Raw genomic sequence first — 6000 nt, forward strand, 5'->3', positions numbered from 1 at the left:
TAAATAGGAAACTGGATGCAAATTCATTGAACTAATCTCAAACAATAATTAATGAGAAATCGGAAACTAGATGCAAATGTAACTTTATCAAATAATAAACGAAATCGAAACTGGATGCAAATGCATTAAACTAATCTCACAGAATAATTAATGGGAAATCAAACCTGGATGCAAATGTATTAAGCCCGACCTCAAAGAATAATTAACAGGAATTGGAAATTAGATGCAAATGTATTGAACTAATCAAAAGAATAATTAACAAGAAATCAGAACCTGGATGCAACTGCATTGAACTCGATCTCAAAAATAAATAACGGAATTGGAAATTGGATGCAATCAGTATTGAACTAACCTCAAAATATAAATAACTGAAAATCGAAACCGGATGCAAATACATTAAACTAACCTCAAAACATAGTTGGGTTATATATTGTGGGAATGTCTCGTAAGTATAATTTTGCATTTAAAATGATGTTTATCTTATCTCTTCCCGTTATGATTGGGAACTCTTTGCTATTCAAGTAGCTACAATATATATGAACTTCACCTTATTAGGCAATCTCACAAAACTTCAATCAAACTTCTATTATTAAACAACAAAATGAAGTTGAAGGATTTTATTAAAGGTACATGAGTTATTTTTTTTTAATGGAGAATAAGGTTTTCACGTTATAAGAAATTTGGTTGAGTGATCAATATAATATTAATATATAAAAGTTTTGTATATTTACAAATATTTTTCAAAATAATTAATATAACAACACCCGTTCGTAGATAATCTTTGAAGATTCTACATAGTAAGTCATGCATAATTTAAAGAATAATTAATGGGAAATCAGGAACTGGTAATCTTCAATGATCACACATAGTAAATCAAACATAATTGACTTTTTATGTCATGTTTGCAAGGACACTACAGATGGATCAGTAGAAGTTGGTATTATACACCACATTGGATAATTAAAAGGAAATCGGAATTGGAAATTGGATTCAAATGCATAACTGAGCTCAAAGAGTAATTAACGGAAAATTGGAAACTTTATGCAAATGCAATAAACTAAACTAAAAAAGTAATTAACTAGAAATTGAAAACTGGGTGCAATTGCATTAAACTAACGTCAGATAATAACTAAAGGGAAATTAGAAATTGTATACAAATCCTTGAAAAATATTTAATGGGAAATCGGAAACGGTATGCAAATACATCAAACAAACCTCAGATAATAATTAATAGGCCGAGAAATCGGAAACTGAATGCAAATACATTGAACTAAACTCAAAAAATAATTAACATAAAATAAAAAACCGAATGCAACTGCATTAAACTAACCTCATAGAATAATTGGTGGGAAATCGGAAACTAAATGCAAATGCATTGAAATAATCAAAAAAATAATTAACGGGAAATCAGAAACCAGATATAATTGCATCGGACTAACTTCAAAGCATAAATAATCAGAGACTAGATGCATATGTATTGAACTAACCTTAAAGAGTTATTAACGGGAAATCGAAAACTAGATCCAAATGCAATGAACTAATCTCAAAGACTAATTAACGAAACATTGAAAAATGGATGAAACTACACCGAACTAACCTAAATGAATAATTATCGGGAAATTATAAATGTGATGTAACTGCATTGAACTAACCTCAAAAAATAATTAATGGGAAATCGAAAACTTGATACAAATGTATTGAACTAACCTCAAAGAACAATTAACATAAAATCGGAAATTGGATGCAACTGCATTGAACTAACCTCAAAGAATAATTAACAAAAAACCAAAAACTAGATGCAATTGCATTAAACTAAAATAAGATATTAACTAATGGGAAATCAGAAATTGGATGCAAATGCATTGAAATATCCTCAAAAAAATAGTTATTTGAAAATCGAAAAGTCGAAGATATAATCAAGATCAGATGACCTAAAAGCATAAATGTCGGTTTTTTAGTCTTTCATATGAGTAATTACGAGTAATTAGAAACCAAAATGAAAGTGAGTTTAAAAAACAAACTCTTACATGTATGCAAACTATATAGAAATTGTAAACTATCGAACTAACCTAGAAAAACAATTAACAGGAAATCAGGAAATTGGATCACAGGATGTATTGAACTAACCTCAAAGAGTAATTGCTTGAGATATTAGAACACGGATGCAAATTCAATAAACTAATCTCAAATACTAATTAACTTAAACATAAAAAACTGGATGCATTTGTCTTTGAATTAACCTTAATGAATAAGTAGCATTGATATCATAAAATGGATGCAATTGCAACTTTGAACTAACCTTAAATAATAATTGATGGGAAATCAGAAACTTGATGCAACTGTATTGAACTAACCTCAAAGAATAATTAATGAGAATTTGAAACTGGATGCAGCGCACTACATTAAACTAACCTCAAAGAATAATTAATGAAAAATCATAAACTTGATGCAAATGCATTCAACTAATAACCCTAAAATATATTTGTATTATATGTAGGGGAATAAATGTCTCGACAAATATAGTTTTGCATTTTAAGTAATGTTTATCATACTTCTTTTTATTGTGATTGGGAATGCCTTGCTATTCAAGTAGCTTAAATATTATCTTCACCAAATTGGACATTCTCAAAAAACTTCAATCAAACTTCTATTGTTAAAACTAACAATGAAAAGAAGTCGATGAGTTTTATCAAAGTTTGATGCTTCCTTTTTATAGAGAATGGTGCAAGAAATTTAATTGAGTAATTAATATAATTTTCATATCTCATAGCTATGCATAGTTGCTAATATTTTTTAGAATAATTTAATATAACGGCACCCGTTCGTAGGACACGTTCATGTGATAAATCTTTTCAAGTGAGAGTGGTGTATTCTTTGAGGATATGGAAACAATCAATCTATTTTAGTGATTTGTACACATTAGTACGTAAGCTGAGCGGTGATGATTTACTATTAAATAACCATAAATCTAATAAAACTATTATACAAGCTAGATCGAGTTTAAGATAATTCTATTTGAAAATTACGGATTAATATCCTAAACCACAAAGTGAAGAGGCTATCTCAATTTGATCCCTTAGTTTCCAAGTACTTATACACCATAATCGCTGCTCGGCTATCTCAATTTGATCCCTTAGTTTCCAAGTACTTATGCACCATAATCGCTGCTCATTAACATATTTCGGTTTATTTTCAATAAAAATATATTTTGATTCGAAAATTTGCTGCTAAATCACCATAAATCTAAAACACTATTATACAAGCTAGATCGAAGTTTAAGATAATTTTATTTGAAAATTATGGATTAATATCCTAAACCATAAAGTGAAGATGCTATCTCAATTTGATCTCTTAATTTCTAAGTACTTATGCACCATAATCATTTGCTCATTAACATATTTCGATTTATTTTCAATAAAAATATATTCTGATTCGAAAATTTGTGTGAGACATTTTATAAAGCCTTTTCAGCACACAAAATATTTAATAGATCCCGGGCGTATGCCCGGGTCCAAAATCTAGTGTAGACTGAAATCCTGATGTGCAGACCGATATTTGCTCTTATATGTTTTGGGAAATACATATTTGATGCAATCATATCAATTTTTTCCAATGGTGTACCTTACGACGATGGATTTGTCTTGTACTTTTATTTCTTCTACTAATGAGAACTAATATACTTACTAAGTGTTCCGGCCCCCACAAATGTGGCCCAATATAAGCCCAATTCAATACAAGCCCACGCTCAGAGCCCAACTATAAACAAGCCCACGCTCAGAGCCCATGCTCAGAGCCCATGCTCAGAGCCCAACTATAAACAAGCCCACGCCGAGCCCAACTATAAACAAGCTTCCACGCCGAGCCCATGCTCAGAACTTAACTATAAACAAGCCCACGCTCAGAGCCCAACTATAAACAAGCCCACGCTCAGAGCCCATCTATGAAAAAGCCCATGCTGAAAGCCTACATTCCACGAAATGGCGGTTCCTCCCTAATTCTCCAACTTCAATCCACGAACCGATTTCTCCGCGATTCTCAACTTCATCCTACGGTGATTGGATGTCCCGGTTCTCTCCAACTTCATCCCACGAAGCCGACAGATGTCCCGCCAGCTCTCTCCAACTTCATTCCACGAGCGACGGATGTCCGGATTCTCAACTAATCCACGAATCGACAGCAGTTCTCCCGCCGATTCTCCAACTTCAATCCACGAACCGACGGTTTCTCACGCGATTCTCAACTTCATCCCACGAAATGACGGTTCTCCGCCAGTTCCTAACTTCATCCACGAACCGACGGTTCTCGCCGATTATCCAACTTCATCCTACGGTGGACAGATGTCGCCAGATTCTAACTTCATCCCACGAGCCGACAGTTCTCCGCCGGTTCTCAACTTCATTCTACGATCCGACAGATGTCCCGGCCAGTTCTCAACTTCATCCCACGGCCGACGGTTGTCGCCAGCTCTCCAACTTCATCCCATGATTGGACAGTTCTCCGGAGCTCCAACTTCATCCCACGATTGGAATATTGGAGAACGAGGAAGTAACTATCACCAATGCTACCTATAAAATACAACCTTCGTCATTTTTCCGAACTACGCGATCGAGACTTGATCCCAAGCAATATCTTTGGATGCGTAGGCAACTTCAAAACCGAAGTCGATCTCATCTTTCCCCAATCACCATCTCCTTCACCATCTCCAAAACATTACTCACAACCCTCAAGTGGTGTGTTTTGGCAAATCTTGTCGAAACATATTTGGCGCCGTCAGGTGCTCCTACCCTCAACCACAAAACAAAAGTTACGTCAATGGCTTCCGAAAAACAAACAACGGTGAAAGTATCCCTTTTACGCGACAAGTTCAAAAGCATTCACCTTCGCCTGGCTGCGAATTCATTTTCAAGTCCGATGGTCCTCGCCATCGCGGCTGAAGAGTGGGTATTCATTACCCAGATCCATCAACTCGGGTAGGCCGTCGTCTCGACAATTGGAGAGCAAGAATAACAATCGAAGAAATAGCCGCGTCGGCTTCGAAGATGATTCAGTGCTCCACGACAAAAGTGTTTGGGATCGTTTGAACACTGAAGCATCTCTCACAAAAGACTCCGAAAGTACAAACTCATGCACCAAGAGAAACCGCGGCGAAGTTAAACTACGAAGGCTTCGGCGCAAAACAAAATGTGCAACGCCGAAAGCCTACACTTTCCGATTGTAATCGTAAGGGAATCCACAAACTCCTCGCCGACCTAGATCACGGACCACCCCGGAGGGATCACCAACTCACAAAAGATCTCATGACAAAAACCGGTTTTGCCGAGTCGAACCGTGCTAAGAGAGATCGGCAAAATATCCATATAGGTCGGCAAGAGATAGACTACCCAACCAACGAAAACCAATGAAGTTCCTACCCCAAACTCTAGGAGGGTAGGCAAGCTAATCTAAGTCCTCGCCGCAATAGCAATATCGCCCGATCTCAACAAACAAGACTATTCACCGAGGCGGTTCTAGTTCGCGAACCTAATCGCTCAAGTTGTAGTCCTAATCCAAGAGCTCATTGTCGGCCAAAGTATGTTGACAATGGTAGCGATGGAGATGGAGACTCACTTGCAACAGTCAAGAAAATGGTTACGACAAAATCCAAAGACTCCGTCCGTATTATTCTCCGATGTTCACCATAGGAAGAAGGAACCGATCTCCACTCTTGGCTCGGTCACACCCTCACTTGCATGGATCGGTCGACGGGGAACTCACTCCCCTCCTCCAAAGAAATCTTGGCCAAAACGTCCACGATTCGGTTGGGACCATCGTCGAGAATGTTCCATTTTACGAACGACGTCTCCATGAGATAATCTTGAAAACATTAATGATAAGGAGTCACGAGAAAACAAAATTGAAATCTCGCTATAGAAAGTGGTATCGATTCTCCCTTCTCTCCGAATCAAACAACTGTTTCATCACAAGGACTTCAAGCGACCAGAATCGAAAAAGTATGATGAG

This window comes from Coptis chinensis, chromosome 8 (genome assembly GCF_015680905.1).
Source record: "Coptis chinensis isolate HL-2020 chromosome 8, ASM1568090v1, whole genome shotgun sequence".
Lineage (NCBI taxonomy): Eukaryota > Viridiplantae > Streptophyta > Magnoliopsida > Ranunculales > Ranunculaceae > Coptis > Coptis chinensis.